The sequence below is a fragment of the Peromyscus leucopus genome, chromosome 20 (genome assembly GCF_004664715.2).
Source record: "Peromyscus leucopus breed LL Stock chromosome 20, UCI_PerLeu_2.1, whole genome shotgun sequence".
Taxonomy (NCBI): Eukaryota; Metazoa; Chordata; class Mammalia; order Rodentia; family Cricetidae; genus Peromyscus; species Peromyscus leucopus.
The window spans coordinates 12384374-12389511 of record NC_051080.1 but is presented as its reverse complement, the minus strand read 5'-3'; the positions used below and the strand labels follow the sequence as shown (position 1 = coordinate 12389511).

The 5138-nt window shown below is 40.6% G+C and overlaps 1 long non-coding RNA gene across 1 annotated transcript; it reads right to left on the bottom strand.

Moving 5' to 3' along the window:
* On the bottom strand, positions 1-666 carry LOC114689411. Its single transcript, XR_003733904.2, has 3 exons — positions 595-666; positions 345-507; positions 1-38 (listed from the first exon to the last, which is right to left on the bottom strand). It is a non-coding gene; the product is annotated as an uncharacterized LOC114689411 (long non-coding RNA).
* Positions 667-5138: the final 4472 nt, after the last annotated feature.

The window sequence follows — 5138 nt, the reverse complement described above, 5'->3', positions numbered from 1 at the left end:
CTCATAATCTGTATTGTTAAATAAACAGGTTCTTGGTTCTGAAAAGTAAATGCAATATACTTCTTTAAGATTTATGAAAAAGAATTTGTAGATGGGATCATACTTATCAACCAGTTATACTTTCCTTAAAATACTATTATTGCCTTTTAACCTATTGATGCTGTTAATACTTCTTAATTCTGGTTTTCCTTCATCACAACAATAAGTTTGAAGAAGTACTAACTCTGTTATATTTACCAGATCCTAATGTCATGTGTGACATATTAGCTCAAAACCACCCTTGAATGTATAAACAGGCAAAGAATGGACCGATTCAGTTCATATAATGTGTTCTGGATACACACCACAGTGGCCGATGTCACAGCAGGAGTCATTCGATTTGAATATCATAAGCTTCTCTCCAGTTTGGCAGGTGGGCGGAGAAGGACACTCTTTGGGTTTGCAGTCCACAGCCTGTGCGTCAGTACAGGTACACTGGTGGCAGTTAGATATCCATGTGTCTCCAGGCTGCAGATACAAACCACGTTTAGACTTTGTTCCCAAAAAGAGGCAGAAAGGAGTTTAGGTTACAGTAGACCAGAACTTTATACTTACTGATTTCTCTTCTCCCAGTGGACCATGACACACTGTTAACATCAAATGATAAATATTAATTAGATGTTGTAAATTATGACCACTTGCTATTTATAGATAACAAGCAGGGGGCCCATACTGTCATTGACACCAGGATTTAAAAGGTCAATTTGTGGAGACATCAGGCCTGAAGGTGAATAAATGACACCCACCTGCTTCCAGCAAAGTGTTTTGTATAAGAGTACACGTGGCATGTGTGTGTGTGTGTGTGTGTGTGTGTGTGTACACTATCCAGCTCACTCTCTTGTAAAACTGCTTTCTATCTCTACAACTCAGTACGTATCAAGACATCATTGGCAAATCCTAAGATCCAAATTCCCTTAACCAATCATTTGAATTCCCTGTCATAGGTGACATTAACTTTCACATTCAAGACTATTTTCTCCTTTCCACCTGTCCCCCTTCTGTGCTGTTAACAGCATTTGACATCCTACCATTGTAGGGTCTTTCTTTTAGACCTTAAAATTTAATGGAAAAGAAATCTGTATTAAGAGTAGAAAATAAAGACAAAACTTCTCTTGAAATTTTTCTTGGAAAATAATTCCCATGAGTAGGTCAGTGAATAAAGAGTAAGAGGTGATTTCACAGGGATATAATTATAATAAGATAGTTTGGATCTTAAGAACATTTATCTTTTTTTCCAACCTCTTGAAATGCTTTTATTTTGTTTCATCCCTCCCAAACAATTTAAATAGATAATATATGCCTGGACACCTGTAAGTTTCTATACTTCACAGATACGGGCCAGCCATATTTACAAAATTCTAAATTCTAATTCTAATTCAAAATTGCTGAAGGTCAAATTTGTACTGTTATCCCACCCTACCAAAAGAAAAGAAACACAAACTCACCTAGGATGGGCATTCTGAAAAGAAACTTTCAATTTCTGCATCTTTACTTAGAGGACAGAACGGAACCCTCTCTTCTCCCCCTCTTCCACCGAATCATAATTTTTGTAGATATTTTTGTTTGATCAACAAATCAACAATAGCAATCACATCTGGGCCTATAAAGCCCCTGTCCCCACTACAAAGGTTACAGCATGGCCATCACCATTTCTTACTGAAGGTTTTGCTTTGAATGTATACTACAGACCCTAGCATGTTTTTAACTACAGGACATGCCAGTGGATCATGAAATAATTGGAGGTCTTCTCATACTGACCTGTTTCCTTTTCAGTGTCTTGACCCTCTGTTGCTTTGGTAGCGGTTTCTAGAGTAGGGAGGGTGACAGTACAATGTTTTACTCACAATAATAAGAATCCATATCATGTCTGTGTCTGTTCCTCTCAGGGATGGCAGATTTCTGGGCAAGGTGGACCCCATGTGGAAGAGATAAATTTCATAGGATTTGAGTCCCCTGGGTCTTACTATTTTACCTGGCTGGGATACGCGGGCACTGGTTGGGATGACAGCTGCTGTTGAAGTGGAGTCTGCAACAGGAAGGAAGCAGTATAGGTTATTTTATTCCAGGACCGGCACCATCCATAATCTTCTTCTCGGGAATCTCAGACTGAGTCAGGCATGGTGGCACAGCCTGACTAGAGGTTGAAAGATTGAGATAGGCTTGTAAATCTTAGACCAGCATAGGGTACACAGTGAGACCTTCCTTCAAAACAACATAGAGCTCTCAGGTTGCATGCTACATCTTCCAAAGAGTCAGATGAAAGCCTTTTTACCCCCGCCCCAAAGGGCTTCCAAGTTGTATCATAACAGGAAGTTCCCCTGTTCTCCTTGGTCCCCATTCTGGCCTACTTCCTTTCCAGAAACCCTCAACTCAGCTCCTGAGGACCAAAGCCACACTGATCTCTGAGGGTGGTATAGCCAACATTTATGTTTTGGTGCTCCAGTTCCAGACTGAGAAACCACAGCAGTTCTTCTCCCACTCCTAAGAACAGGATGGGTTTGAACAAATTCACATTTCTTACCATCATTAAAAGAGTCTTTGTATCCAAAGAGAAATAACCTGTTTTCTTATAAACTCTTATTCTTTTGCTGTGGCTTAATGTTTTGGGAGGAAATGGTTTTCCTAGACTCACCTGTTTTTCTTCGTGTGCTTTGGCTGCCTGGTGCTTCTGTGGGGACTCCTGAGGGGGTAGATTTAAATTCTTTTAGTTTATTGAGACCTTAGTCATGGGGAAAAAAATCCATGATGGTGGGTGAATTAAACATCTCTATTCACCAGACCTGGAATTCTCTAGGTCTCTGGAAATTCCAGCTGAACCTGACATAACACCTAAACAGCAAGATAGTTGAGACAGTGATGCGGTGATATATTGTGTACCCTAATAAACTTGCCTGGGGATTGGAGGACAGAGCCAGCCACTAGATTAGACATAGAGGACAGGCAGTGGTGGCACACCCCTTTAATCCCAGAAATTGAGATCTCATGCCTTTGCTTGGGAAGCACACACATGCCTTTAAACCCAGAAGGTAATGTGGCAGGGTAGAGAAAGGTATATAAGGCATGAGGTATATAAGGAACTCACTCTCTTTAGGCTGGGGATTTTGTAGAGGTAAGAACTAGTGGCTGGCTGTTCTGCTTCTCTGATATTTCAGCTTTCACCCCAATATCTGGCTCTGTTTTTGTTTTTTTTTTTTATTAAAAGACCATCTAAGATTCCAACAACTCAGTGACAGCAACAAGATCATGTCTTAAAGAATGTGTGGAGGGAATGGCCGAAAGGAAAAGGACCACACTTAGTTCAGTGGCCATTTTATCAAATCAAATGAAAGTACCACAGCAAAAAGGTCATGTGCATTTTGTCAAAAGAAGCACAAAACTCTGTTTCTGTCCATTTTGTTCTTACCTGCTATCTACTACAGACCCCAGAGAGTCACCAACTACCCTAAAGGCTGAAAACCCAAGTCACTAACTACTTGCTGTTCCAACTCCAGCGTACGCTCCAACTTTTGTTGAAGCTGTAGTCCCTGAACAGAGGTTGGGCAAAGCTTGGGGTGTGAACATTGGAAAATATACAGTCCTGTGACTTTCCACACTATCTCTAGGCGAGGCAGCAGCCTCTGCAGTTCAGAGACAAATTTCCCCAATCATTTCCATGACTCATGAGTGCGGAAATGCCCAGGGGCTAGAGTTGGACCAGTAGTTACTCCTGTGGTGACTGAAATCACAGAAGGAGAGAGTAATTTATGAATCCCTCCAGCCTAAAATTAGGATTGGAGTTTAGAATAAATGTATGGGTTTCTTGAATTAACTTTATTGCTTCTACTGATTCATTATTCATGATCTCTGTTATACCATTTTCTCTAAACATAGAAAGGGTAGTTCTCATGGAGTAATGTGTGATCATCCAGGAAATCTGTACTCAAAGAAGAACTGGGGAAAATCCTTCAAAATTCATTATATCAGACAACATAAAAATGAAATTAGCTGTTGGGGCCCATCTAACTGAACTCTAGCATCTATGGTCCTGCCACTTAAACAAGTTCTTGCCTCTAAACAGACAAATAAAAGCAAAGAAGAAATTCAGAACCACATGACTAGTAAAAGTTTGCCGGGCCCCATAACTAGACTCCTTCCTTTACTGTTAAGTCATTGGTTTTGCTGTGTTAGGACTACCAGATGCAGAGTAAAGTCATGCCAGAGACCTGTGGTGTCAGATATAAAGAGCGAAGGAAGGAGGAATGACCACAGTAAAGATCCATTATCATCCTAAGACAGTGGCTCTCAACCTTCCTAATGCCACAGCCTTTAACACAGTGCCTCATGTGGTGACCCCTAACCATAAAATTATGTCATTGCTGCTTGAGAACTTTAATTTTGCTACTGCTGTGAGTCATGATGTCACTATCTGATATACAGGATATCAAGATATGTGAACCCTGGTGAAAAGGTCGTCCAACCCCCCAAAGGGGTCACAACCCACAAATGGAGAACCCCTGTCCCAAGTGAATGGCCAACAATGGCACGTTACCACTCTAGGTAAAATCTACTAATACTAAGGGAAATTTTTTAAATTTATTTTGACCTTCTTTTTACCTGAAGTAGAACTCACTGAGCCCGTATTTCCTCCAGCTGATGTAGTGATTTCTGAAATGGCAAATGGGAAAAGAAACCTTTCCAGATAACTGCCACTTCCACTCTAGTTCACAGAGAATCCTCTATGTGAGGACTCCTAAAATCTGCCTAAATTGATCCAAAGCCTAGTCACAAGTGAAGACATCATTGACCTTAATGAGAACTCCTGAAAGACCACTTTTCTTATTACAAAGAAACAAATTATAATCATAGTTGATCATCACTCAAAAGTCATATGCAGGTCAGTAGCGGTGCACACCTTTAATCCCAGCACTCAGGAGGCAGAGCTAGGTGGATCTCCGTGAGTTCGAGGCCAGCCTGGGCTACAGAGTGAGTTCCAGGAAAGTCGCAAAGCTACACAGAAAAACCATGTCTTGAAAAAACAAACAAACAAAAAACCCAAACAAACAAAAAAACAAAAACAAAAACAAAAAAAACCAAAATGTCACCTCCCCATTCATTCCCAC